The following is a 14208-nucleotide window of genomic DNA, read 5'->3' on the forward strand; positions in this document are numbered from 1 at the left end:
TACAAAAATAAACCATTTCAAAAATATATGGGCCAGTTTGTGTAAATCCACTGGTGGATGGGTGCACGCGCGGCCACCCCCTGGTGGCCACCTATCTGCCATTGGGTGGCTCCAACCTCCGCCCCAGCAACCGCTCCTTTTCTCGGGGACTAACTTCAGCCTACTTGTCAGCGCCGCCAAGACTCATCTCACTCCCTTCTTCTTGGCCCTCTATCTCCTAGCTAGCACTTCAATCCAGGCCCAGGCCTGGACTTATCCTATCCTGTTACTCTCACCCACACTCCCTCCCTCCCCGGAAGCCTCTTTCTCACACAGGCAGCAGGATTACATCATTCTCACTCATTCGCACGCACCCTCCACCACTGGCCAATTGATGTGCCCCTGCTGCAGGTGGGGTGGAGCTTTAGGCTCCAGAGTTCTTTTTCTCTGTTCTGATGCTTTAAAAAGTGGCGACGGCCCACTCTAAGACAGAGATGCAAGCAAACTCTTGGTTATGAGAGAAAATGGGATCCAAGAAAGACAGGACACTGCACAACTCACTACCCCTTGCTCCGCCTTCACCCTGCCCACCCCCATGGTAGATACCACCCCTTTCCCACTCCTTCCCTTTCCCTCCTTCTGAGCTCTGGAATTGAAGCCCTGCCCTGCATGCAATTCACTCTTTGAGGGAAGCACCAGCGGATCCTGGTGGGGTGAGAGGCTAATGCAATGGAACCAGGTGGGTGGGGGCAAGTTGGAGTAGAGGGGAACGAGGAGGGGAAAGAGAGAATTAGGAGGGAGGGCTCAGTGATCCTATCAAAAGTTAGACCTTAGTATATAAATGGATGTTTCTATCTTTTTTTGAAGGCTAATGAGGCAGTGTCTATTAAAATTTTAAAATGCACATAGCATAGTGGCTCAGCAATGCCACTTCAGTATATAGGTCCAGGACTCCTAGGGCAGTGCATAGGAATCACCTGGGTAAGGGAGGGGGTACTTGTTAAAATACAGCTTGTTAAAGTCCCTTTGGGGGAATGGTTAGAAAGGGGGAAAATTCAACTTCCCCAAGTGGAGAATTCTTGATATTCTCACAAGCAGTGGGGACAACCAAAACAATAGGCTGAGACTCCAATCTTGGGGGTTGTTCATATAAAACTTAACCCTGCAAAGGATAGGTCAGGCCTACTGAAAATTAGGCCTAAGAGTCAGCCCCAAGAGAACCTCTTTTGTTGCTCAGATGTGGCCTCTCTCTCCAGCCAACACAACAAGCAAACTCACCGTCCCGTCCCCCCCCAACGTGGGACATGACTCCCAGGGGTGTGGACCTTCCTGGTAACGTGGGACAGAAATCCTAGAATGATCTGGAATTCAGCATCAAGGGATTGAGAAAGCCTTCTCAACCAAAAGGGGGAAAGCAAAATGAGACAAAATAAAGTGTCAGTGGCTGACAGATTCCAAACAGAGTTGAGATGTTTTCCTGGAGGTTATTCTCATGCATTAAATAGATATCACCTTGTTAGTCAAGATGTAATGGAGAGGTTGGAGGGAAGTACCTGAAAATGTAGAGCTGTGTTCCAGGAGCCATGTTTCTTGAAGATGATTGTATAATGACATAGCTTTCACAATGTGACTGTGTGATTGTGAAAACCTTGTGTCTGATGCTCCTTTTATCTTCCTTATCAACAGACGAGTAAAATATATGGACTAAAAATAAATAATGGGGGACAAATGTTAAAATAAATTTAGTAGATTGAAATGCTAGTGATCAATGAAAGGGAGGGGTAAGAGGGATGATATGTATGAATTGTTTTCTGTTCTCTTTTTATTTCTTTTTCTGAATTGATGCAAATATTCTAAGAAATGATCATGATGATGAATATGCAACTATGTGATGATATTGTGAATTACTGATTATATAGGTAGAATGGAATGATTATATGTTAAGAATGTTTGTTGTTACATTTTTTTAATTTAAAATTAATTTAAAAAATACAGCTTGTTGGGCCCCACCCATCACCCACCTTTAGCAAACATCAATTCATGGCCAATCTTACTGTATCTATACCCCAACCCACTTCCCACCCCAGATTATTTTGAAGCAGATCCCAGGCTTAATTTTACCAGTAAGTATTTAGCTCATATCTGTAAAATATAAGGACTTTTTTTATTTAAAAAAGAAAAAAAAACACAATTCCATGGAATAAAATGTAATAATTTCTTAATATCATCAAATATTCAGTGTTTAAATGTACCCAAATGTCTCATAAATTTCTTTATTGTTTTTATTCAAATCAACAACTAAGTAAGGTAAAGGACAGAACTTTAAATCAAATATGTTTTGCTTATTGAAAGTTCACTACAATGCCCTTTTTTTCCTTCATTTTACTACAAACTGACAAAAACTTTGTCAGACTCTCATGGAGACCACAGACCAGTAGTTGGAACTATTCACGTAGTATTTATTTATTAAACAGTTATTGAAAGCCTACTATGTGTGTGTGTGTGTGTGTGTGTGGCAAAAATTTTGTCAGACTCTCACTGGAGACCACAGACCAGTAATTGGAATCATAGACATAATACTCATTTATTAAACAGTAGTTATTGAGTATCTACATCCTGACACTTCCAGGGGGGACACAAAAGTAAACAAGACAGATATCAGATACAGTCCCTGTCCTCCTGAAGACAACATTCTAGTGAGAGAAATAGACAATAAACGAATCAACAAATAAATCCAGAATATATCATCAGGGTCATGGTAAGTACAATAAATATATATATATAACATAAGACAATAGGAAGTGATGGAATGGTGTAGCTATCATAGATCCATGCTCAGAGAAGAACTCTCAAGGAAGACCCTTTTGAGCACAGAGAAAAAGCCCTGAGTGGGGAATGAGCCTAGCCTATTCAAGGAATAGTGAGCAGGTCAGGGTGCTGAAGCAAGAACAGCTTATAGGAGGTGAGGTCAAAGAGGTAATAGGGACGGAATCATGTGGGAGTTTGTGGGCCGTGCTGAGGATTAGCAATTTTAATTTAAGGGACATCAAAGCCATGGGAAGAGTTTGAGAAGAGGAAGGGTGAGTTTTAAACAGAGGAGGGATGAGATCTTACTCAGGTTTTAACACAGGATCCCACTGGCTGCTGTGAAGAGTGGTCTGGAGGGAGCCAGGCTAGAGGGACAAAGTCATATAGAAGATGCACCCTGAGCAGTAATATGAGGATGGATAGAAGCTTTTCAGAAGGCAAAATGGACTAGAATTGGTGATAGATAGAAGATTTAGTGACATGTACATTATTCAACAAACATGCCATTGGTTCAAATACCCTATCTGAAACAACATACACATTATTTTCCAGCCCCTTACCCAACTTTATTTTTCTCCATAGCACTCACTGCTGCCTGACACAATATGATACATATATGTGTTTGTTTAGTGACTGTTGCCCCCACTAGAATGTAAGCTCCACAAGGACAGGCAGTCTGTTTTGTTTACCACTTTATCCTTAGTGTCACAAACAGTGCCTGGGATGTCAAAAGCACTAGGGATGCCCCTACCATTTGGCTTCTGTCTCAGTCTTTGGAAGAGTGAAGAGGAAAAAGAGGACTTCAACACCATGGCTGGCATCCCTGAACTTATGAGTGATCAGTGATCACATCATTCAATCGACATAATGTCTGTAAAACGAGCCAGCAGGTCATCCAGTTTCAAATATAAGCATACTGAAAATAAGCTTGAGTAAAAATCTCCTTGTGTACTTTATGTGTTGAAATTCTATCAGTCATTTTAAATATAAATGTATATGAGTGCTCACATAGAAACTGCCCAATAAGGAACCAAACCAAAATGCAAGAATTTCTTACATCAGTCCTGTCTTTCCACTCCAGGGCAGATGCTCAATTGGTTTGCCTATAATGAAAACTGAGATTTTCCTATGATTTTTCTTTTGAAGGCCCTGCTCCATTGCCACATTTTAAGTACAGGTTTAAGGATAAACTTTTCCCAATTGATTATGTGAAGCACTAAGTGCATACAAAAACATTCGAAATAAAAATATAAACAAGGGCAATGATCTTCAGTTTACTCCTGAAGATATTCAGAAATGATCTTCTTCAAGAAGTAACTAAGTCTGTGTGTTGCATTGCTTCAATAAAACTACATCATCACCTCTGACCAAATCTTCGAGTCAAGGAATTGCAGAAAAGACATATCTTTAATTGTTTCCATTAGAGAGGAAGCAAATCTTCATAATCTGGTGGCACTATTGCCTACAGCAGTCCTCTATACTGTTAGAGCTAACCAAAAGCTATCTTGCTCTTGCATTATCTTCAGTTTAAAGTAAGCATTTATTCAGTATTGCAAAGATGCAATATAATGACCACAAGAGCAATCTAGCAGCTGGAAGTACTAGGAAATTATTTCCTGCTTCATAATGTCAAACTTAAAAAATCTGTTTCTTAATAAACTTCAAAGAAATTACAATGGTAGTATCAACCTAGAAATAACAAACTAAGACAAGGCAACAAAGGTGCTTATTTGGGGTCTTAGAATTGCAATTCGGGGAGCATAGATTTAGGTAGCAACCCAAATAGTGTCCCATCTTCAGTCTTTCAGGTAAGGGTTTAAAAAAAATTACATAAATGGTTTATGACTGATGGATATTCAGGGTGCTAAAAATGTCCTTCACGTTAGATAGTTTACTGAGTTCTTTTCCTTGTGGTTTGTTTATGGTGTCCAGATGTCCTTAGGGTTTTGAGGAACATTGTTACTTAAGGCTTTGCATGCTTGGCAGTTTGTTATATCTGGCTGAAACCTGCATAAGAGTAACCTCCAGAATGACCTCCCAACTCCATTTAAATCTCTTAGCCATAATAATTTTGTTTTGGTTCATTACTTTTTACAGTAGGTATCAAGAATAACTCTCCTTCCCTCTGCTACCAGTGATTTCCTTTGCAGTCAGATGATATATCCACTTTGAAGATGGATATACATTTGGGGGAGGAGAGATAGGGGAAGCAGGATTTGAGGAAGCACATATAGGCCTTAGATTCAGCCAAACCTGGGTGTAAATCCTGATTCTGCTGCTTACTAGCTGGTAGCCATGGGTTAGTTTCATAACCTCTCTGAGTCTCAAATTTCTCATCTATAAAATGTGACTATAATATTTACCTCAATGGGGTGTTGGGAAGATTGGCAATGATGTATATGAAGTGGCCATCACTATGTTTTTGACTCTGTATCGTTTCCTTTTACAGGCTATCTGCCAGGCATGAAGCCCAAGAAATGGAATGATCAGCCAAGGAGCAGCAGCTAGCCCTCAATAAACTCTAGAGCTTTATGGCCTCTTTGGTAGGCAATGTTTGTTACCTTCGCAACAGCCTTTTCCTTCTTCCTTGCTGAAAGACATTTGATTTTATTAGTCTCCAATCTCTTGCTCCCAGCCATGTGCTTCAGAGAAGACAGGTTCCATCCCCAGTACTACCCTTAGAGAGTGAGTACTGATTGGACTAGGTTAATTGTGGTGGTCCCATACTCCATGCTAGTGATTGGCCACCTAATTATGACCAATGAGATATTAAGAGAATTCCACTGGGGGCTTTCTGGATATCTTCCATTTGTCTCTCCAGAGCTACTTATCACCCTTTTCTGTCTTGCCCTGTTCCCTGGGAGGGCTACCCAAATGGACTGCATCAACAAGCTCCCTTATATTCTGGCTTTTGGATTGGTCAGTAGGAGATACTAGCAGGAAATCAGAAGAAGAAAGTCAGTCAGGATATTTATTCCCCCACTACTTCCCTGCCAAGTCACCATAGGCTGGCTTCTTCCCCCTACCTAGGGTTCTCTCCTGCAGCTAGCTATTCCCGCTAGGTTCCAGCAACTGCTCTCTACTTTTTCCTTTAGTCCTAGGACTGTTAACTTCTCTCCATTGTTACTAGCCCTGGGGTACTATATCATCCCTTATTGGCTTCTCTTAACATTAAAACAAGCATTTGATTTTGCTCACAATTTAGGGGTAAGGAATTTAGGAAGGACTCAGCTGGAAAGTACTCTCTTTGAATCACTCATTCAGTTTTAATTAGATGTCAGCTGGGGCAGCAATGATCTGAAAGCTTAACTAAGTGGGACATCCAAGATGTCTCATTCACATGGCTGACAGTTGATTCTGGCTGTCAGCTAAGAGCACAGCTGAGCTGTTGACCAGAGTTCCTACATGTGTCCTCTCCAGTATGGCTGTCATAGTCGGACTTCTTACATACTTACACGGTATGTAATATACTTACAGGCTGCAAGTGTGAGTGTTCCAATAAATCAGAGAGAAGCTGCATAATTTTATATGATTTAGCCTCAGACATAACATCATTTCTGCTGTACTCTAATGATCAGTATATTCACAAGCCCACACAGATTCACGAGGAGGGGAATTTAACTGTACCTCTTGGCAAGGTTACATTGTAGAAAAGCATAGGGAAAGGAGAGATTGCTACAGCCATCTTTGAAAAATATAATTTGTCACAATGTGCTATTTTCTGCCAGGATTCTGACTGATACAAGAGCCTTCAAGAAAAGGTTTTGTTAATATTTAAAAGAAACAGAGAGAAAAGAAAGTCCACTTTATACCTCTGGACATAGCTGTCTGCATGTATTGCCTGGAACTGTAGCAGCCATTGTGAGACTATGAGGAAGCTCACTTCAAAACAAGGCCCACCTTAAAACACTGCTTATAGCCAAGGTGGAAAGAACCTGTTGCCTTAATGGCACTATTAAGCCTCTGAATCAACTAACCCTGAAATTGTTGTGCCTCAGATTTCTTGTTTACTGATATAATATCCTAATTTTGGTTTTCTGTTTGTGCCAGTCAATGGCATCCCAATTAATCCAGCCCCTTTGTTCCAGTTCTTGGTTCATTGTTATCTGCTTCATCCTCTAGCAATGTTTATGGCCACATCATTCTTTTTGATCCCCAGGATCACAAATGGCACCAGGTAACACCCATATCCCTAGACCTGTATTCTAGCTAACCCCATTCCCTGGTCATTATTCTCACCTCAGAAAAGTTTATTAGTTCATTCAGCAAATATCGTAGGTTAGTATAGGATCTCGAAATTTCAAGCCCCATGGAATCCCACTGAGATCTTCTCATCTGTACCAGAGTTCTTCTCTCCGAACCTGAGTTCTTCAGTTTCTTCTCATTAATCACAGCACACACCCCTAAGCCCCACAACCCTCTCCCTGCTTGTTCTTCTCTATTCCTTCTTTTATCCCCTGGCCCAGGCCAAGATCCCGAGCTGACACTCTATGTCATTATGTTTTAAAAACTTAAAAAATAATACTAAGAAAGAATGCCTCTTTTCAAAATTCAAACACTATGGAAGCATGTAAAACAATTCCCTTTACTCCCTACCTCTGCCACTCTTACTAACACAGTTAATGTTTATACCTATACTTTCAAAAGTTTGTACATATATTATGCAAAAAAATGTAATTCTTTACAGAAATGGGATTTATACTCTACTATAAAACTTTTTCTTTTTGCTTCATAAATTTTCATCATCTGGAGAGTGACATCACCAAGATTGCAGAGTGAGATCCTGCAGGGTTCTGTCCACCCACAGAAGTTTTAAACAGGCAAAAGCATCTTTCTCAGAGATCCAGAAAACAGTTAAAGGGTTGCAGTAACTAGGTGAACACTGAATCAAGAAAAAGGCAGCTTATTTTGACTCTTAAATGTATGAAGAAGAGAAATGGCACCTCCTGACTGAGCCATGATATATAGCTTGTCTTACTAATTTTACAACTTCTTTACTAGATCTAAGGATTTCACATGGCCTATTATGCTTTCCACTCCAAATGCAACACGCCTTCATCCACTAAATTCTCTGTTGCTTCAACCAATTCCCATATTACAGTTCCAAAGAAAAAATATCCAATCTTATCTCTTTGGTGATTGCAAAGCATGACTAGCCTGTATGATTCAGAGAAATAGGAAGACTGGATAGGTGACATTCTGTGACAGAGGCAAGAAAGTCCTGTTCATGGTAAAAATTGAGAGCTAGTGTTGGATTCCATATGTCAAATAGGTATAAAATATACACATAGAAACTCTTATAAGGGAGAGGAGAGGGAAATACAGAGTGAGGCAGGAAACACACAGAAAAGATCAAGTTTTAAGCTGAGGTAACCAGAATGAAGCCATCATATGAACAAATAAATTCAAAAGAGATATTTGGTTACATGGAGAAGGGATATTTTGCTTTAATATATCGAGTGGAAAGCATCTTGGGCATTTGGGTGACAAGATCAGGAGGCAAATGGACATGAATTTGGAGATCAGGACTAGAGGGAAGAACTGGATGCTATTTTATAGACTAAGATTTGTAACCCTAGAAATAAAATGCCACACAGGGGCAGATTAGGGAAAAACTGTTAGAAAAGAACAAGGACAAGGTGTAGCACTCTGATCTTCCTCATTACAATAATCTAAATTATCTGTTCCACTCCCCTGCAGGTTTCCCTGATTCAGTGGAAGTGAAGAAAAATCCAATCTTAAAATAAATTCACTTCATTGAACCACAGAGATGGTGCCCAAGGAGTTTGAAAAACAAGTGATTATAAATTATTTTTGAAATGAGTTATATTATAATTTTATAGATATGTGAAGTAAGTATTCTAAAGGATATTTTTAAGTCAACATTCAGATGCCATTTTAGTGTAGAGTCTTTAGGAAAATTATATAAAACTTTATCGTTCTACCACAATCTATAATTCAGAGATACTTGTCAACCAGCAAAAACTTGCATGGAAACAATTTATTTACATGTGTATAATGACTTATAGTTTATAAAGTTCATTTACACACATTTTATTTAATCCTCACCACTTTTGAGATTGGCATTATTATCTTCATCTGATAGAATAAGATGGGGCAGTCAAGGAAATTCCAGTAACAGAGAAAATACCAACCTCTTTCTAATCACTTATGTAGATTTTTAAAAATCTACATATGGGGGGAAACTATTATTGCATGCTTTGAGCTATGTTTAACAGGAAAACATCAACAGGACCACAGCAACATCTGGGGTAAATAATGGTGGGAGGGACAAGATTTAAGAGGAGGTTTAATTTTTCTATTTAATGAGTGTATTTATTGGTTATCTTTCTCTTGGGAACAGTAATCTAAAATGGAGAGTGTGGATGGACTATTGACTTTGAACATTATACACGATGCCTAATGAATGGAGGTAGCTGAAGGATGCACTGACTGGGTAGACTGGTGAACAATGGTGTATGCATATGATCAAATATTGTGCTACTGCAAAAAGGATCGAACTTGTGAGGCATGCAACATTGTAAATGAACCTGTGGGATATTTGGTGAAGCAAAATGAGCCAGAAACAGGAGAGCAATTATTGTATAGTCTCATTTAGAAAATTCTTATAAGAAAACAGCGGCCTAGATTGTAAGGTCTTCCAGCAGTCACATTTACTCTGGAGTGGTAATTATTATTTCTGGATTTTGAGAGGCTGTTTTATACATGTATAACCTGGTATTTAGAGATAAGAATGAAGCTGATCAGGTCAGGATTAGGGTAATTCAGAACACCGTGGTACAGAAGACGTTGTCTATATTTTAGGACCTCATCTACTCTTTGAGATGAAAGGAAGAAAGTTCATTTTGTCTGGAACCTAAATTTTCTGTAGTACATAATCTAACTCAACCTGTCTGAATAGATCATTTAAACAATCAAAACACAAGGAGCCCAGAATAAGAATAAGGGCCTTTCACTCTGTATAGTTTAATGTAATGCCTGGATACATCCCAAGTATATTAAGCAGATAATGAAAAAATATTGGCAAAGTTCCTTGAGGGATGGGAGAAAAATTGTGGAGCTATTAAACTTTACCACTGGGGAAACTCCTGAAACATTAGGGACACCCAAATCAATAGGCCAAGCCCTTGATCTTCAGGCTAGCTCTCGTGAAGTCTAGGATTGTAGTGGAGAAGCTTAACCTACCTATATTTATGCTAAGAGTTACCTCCAGAGGACCTCTTTTGTTCCTCAGATGTAGCCTCTCTCCCAGAGAGAGGAAGCCCAACTCTGCAAGTGAATTCATTGCCCTCCCCTCTACATGGGACATGACATCCAGGGGTGAAAGTCTCCCTGGCAGCATGGGAAATGACTCCCAGGGATGAGTCTGGCCCTGGCACCATGGGATCAACAATGCCATCCTGACCAAAAAGGGAAAAAAGAAGTATAACAAATAAGGTATCAGTGGCTGAGAGAGTTCAAATACAGTTAAGAGAATACTCTGGAGGTCATTCTTATGCAAGCTTCAGTTAGACATGGCTACCTATTATAACTTGCCAAACCCCAACCAAAACCATTCCTGCCAATCCTAAAGAACACCTAGGGTGTTACATAAGATTCTACAAATATTCCATGCACTAGGGTAACTTCCCAGAAACCTACAACCTCTAGATGGTTCCCTGGACCAGATAACTCCTTAAGTGCAGAGGGTACAGCCTCTCCAGAACATCAGCTAGTTCCATCCCCCATCCCATATTATTGACAGCACCTTTCAACATGAAAAATTTAGAATGGGTAGCCCAAATACTCCTAAAGAGTGGGATTTAAAGATTAAAGGTAATGGTGGAATTATATAAAAAAGGTAGGGTTTAACAAACGAGTATGATTGCTGAATCATTATATTGATATTTCTTTTACTCTCCAGTATCTGAGAGCAGCTAGAAGTAAAAACCTAAAATTGTGGATTTGTAACCCATACAAACTCTGAAATCTGTTCTACAACTAATTGTTGTGATGTGCTTTGAAAGTTATTGCTTTTTTTGTATATGTTATTTTTCACAAAAAAAGAATTGTGTTTTGTAGGATGTTGGCTTGCAGATTGATTTCAAGATTTTTTTGGTAATTAAAATATGCAAAGTATGCAGGAAGTGTTTATATTCAGGAAAAAGAGAATATTTTTTCCCTTAAAGTAAAATAACTGATTGTTGCAGAATGAGGAACAGGAATGTTTTGAACAAAAATGGATGGATATAGAAAGCTGTACAAGTCTTGTTGGAAGTGAATTTTATTGATTCAGTTAAGGTTGGCTATGATTTTATAGTTTTATAAGATTTTTAACAGTTTTCTCATCAGATGTATCTTTATGCAAAACAAGAATTTGATTTTTACTTAACAAAATGGCAATGTTTTCTTGGATTATTTGTTTGCTCTTAGTGAGAAGATATAAAAGGTTAAAAACCTTTTAGGCAGAGTGATCTGCCTAAATAACAAAGATTCTGTGTCTTATCAGCCCAATATACTTATTGATATGCATGTTTACCATCACCTACCTTTTTTAGACAATGCCTCCTCACTTTAAAAAAAAAGTTTTATTTTGAAATAATTTAGATTTATAAAAGAAATTTCAAAAATAGTATAATGCATTCCCATATGCCCCTCATCCAGTTTCCTTAAGTGTTAACATTGTATATTACCATGGTGCATTTGCCAAACTAAGAAGCTAACGTTGCTGCATTACTATGAGGTAAACTCCAAACTTTACTCAGATTTTATTAGTTTTCAGCTGTTGTTCTTTTTCTGTTCCAAGATCCAATCCACATTACCACACTCCATTTAGGATAAATAGATTTTTGAGAAGAGGGATTAAGCACTGGGGCTTACATAGTATTGCTTTATGAAATTGAATTTGCTCAAACACAAGATTTTGCAGATAAATTATTTATTGCAGATAAAACAGTTTGTTGAATCTTTTGTATGAAAAATGAAACCTAACCAAATAAACTCATTGGGTTGATCATTATATATATGACAATATATTAGGCTCTAATGGAAGAACTGATAATCACAAAAGATATGAGACTTACAAAAAACAAACAGCAAAATCTCATAAGAAAGTCCTGCATTATTACTGGTTGACTTAAACGTAAACAGGTTAAAGCGTTCTGGTCAAAAGGCAGAGATTAGCAGAATGGATAGAAAGCATGGTCCAACTGTATGCAGTTTACAAGAGACCTTAATTCAAAGATGCATGTAGGTTGACAGTGAAAGGATGGGAAAATATTGCATGCAAATAATAACCAAAAGAAAGTGGCGGTGGCTGTACTATTATAAGACAGAATAGATACTGAGTTAAAAATTGTTAAATAGACAAGGGCACTACATATCGAGAAAAAGGTCAATTCATCAAGAAGATATAATTATAAACATATATGTACCTAACAAGAGAGCCACAAAATACATGAAGCAAGCATTGACACATTTGAAGGGAGACATAGACAGATCTAGATTAATAATAGGGGAATTCAATATACCACTTTCAATAATGGATAGAACATCTAGTCAGAATATCAATAAGGAAATAGAGGACTTATATATGAATACTTATAAATACTATAAACCAACTAAACCTAGTGGATATACAGAGAACATTTCATCCAACTCCAGCAGAGTACACATTATTCTTAAGCACACATGGATCATTCTCTAAGATAGACAACATGTTAGGTCACCATGTTGAGTGAAATAAGCCAGATACAAAGTGGCAGATATTGTATGATTCCCTTATATGAAATGACTAGAATATGCAAATTAATAGAGACAGTGTAGAGTACAGGTTACCAGAAATTTGAAAAGAGAGAATAGAGAATTAATGCATAATGTGTGGAGGGTCTCTGTCTGAGGTGCTGGAAACATTTCAGTAATAAATGGTGGTGATGGTAGCACAACATTGTGAATGTGATTGATACCATTAAATTGTTTGCTTGAGAGTGGTTGAGATGGGACATTTTATGTTGTAAATATCTTACCACAACTTATTATAAAGTGACTAAATACACAACGACAATTAAATGCAATACATGATCCTGAACAGATCTAATAATGAAGGAGAAAATACCCAAAAGGACATTACTGGAACAATTGAAAAAAAACTGGAATATAGACTGTATGCTTTATATCAATGTTAAATTTCTTGAACTTGATAATTGTACTTAATGTGTTTACATATGTGAATATCCTTTTTCTAAGGAAATATACATGATGTATATTATTGTAAAGGAGTATGATGCATGCTACCTATTCTCAAAATATTTAGAAGATTGGTTAGATAGATAGATAGATAGATAGATAGATAGATAGATAGATAGATAGATAGATAGATATGATATGGCATGACATGATATGATATGACATGATATGATGGATAGAATGATATGGCAAATGTGACAAAATGTTAAAAGTTGATAAATCTGAGTAGGGGGTATATTGGTGTTCTCTGTACTATTTTTTATTAGATTTGTAACTTTCCTGTAAATGTGAAATTATTACAAAATAATTTTTTTTAATTGCCATCATATTTCCATGCCATAATATACAGATACCTTATTCTTTGTAATGGCTATTTAGCCATATTTTATTTGAATGTATCATTACTTGTTTAATAATTCCATTGTTAATAGACATTTAGACTGTTTCCAATTATTTCCTATTATGAACGATAATGTAACAAACATCCTTGTACATATAACTTTGTATACTTACTTAAGTATTTCTATAGGATAGAATCTACAAGTGCATCAAAAAGTGTACACACTTGAAATTTTAATAGATGCTGCCAAATTGCCCTCTCAAAAGGTTTCACCAGTTTACACTATTTACATTCCCATTATCTGTGTGCAAGTGTCCTTTTCCCTTCAGCAACACTGTTTTAGCAAATCTGACAAGTGAAAACTGATACCTTGTCTTAATCTGTATGTTAATTATAAATGAGGTTGGGTACCTTCTCAAATCTTTACTGGCCTTTTGTGTTTCTACTTGGAATTGCATGTTCGTGTCCTTCATCCATTTTTCTATTGTGATTTGCTGCTTATTCTTGAACATGGAAGTCACATGATCACAGCTAGACTTCAAGAAGAATCATACCATAGGAAAAGTGACCTCGGCCATGGGTTTGTTGAAGAAGGTAGATTGATAAAACTTGAAAGGAAAGGGCAGAATCTAGTTTGATGCCCAATTTTTCTTTGAATGACTGGGAAGATAGAGGTGTCATTTGCTGAGATGGGAAAGCCAAGAGGAGGGGCAAATTTGGAGAGTAAAGAGGGTTAAAGATGAAAGTGGAAATTTAAAATATGTTGTGTTTTAGATGCCTGCAGGACTGCCACGGGCATATAATTAGGAAGCCACTGAATGTACATGTGTAGACCT

General features: G+C 37.8%; 1 long non-coding RNA gene across 1 annotated transcript; it reads left to right on the plus strand.

The window, feature by feature from the left end:
• The first annotated feature begins 455 nt into the window (after positions 1–455).
• On the plus strand, positions 456–5338 carry LOC143670843 (uncharacterized). Its single transcript, XR_013169459.1, has 2 exons — positions 456–718; positions 5237–5338. It is a non-coding gene; the product is annotated as an uncharacterized LOC143670843 (long non-coding RNA).
• Positions 5339–14208: the final 8870 nt, after the last annotated feature.

The sequence above is a fragment of the Tamandua tetradactyla genome, chromosome X (genome assembly GCF_023851605.1).
Source record: "Tamandua tetradactyla isolate mTamTet1 chromosome X, mTamTet1.pri, whole genome shotgun sequence".
Classification (NCBI taxonomy): domain Eukaryota; kingdom Metazoa; phylum Chordata; class Mammalia; order Pilosa; family Myrmecophagidae; genus Tamandua; species Tamandua tetradactyla.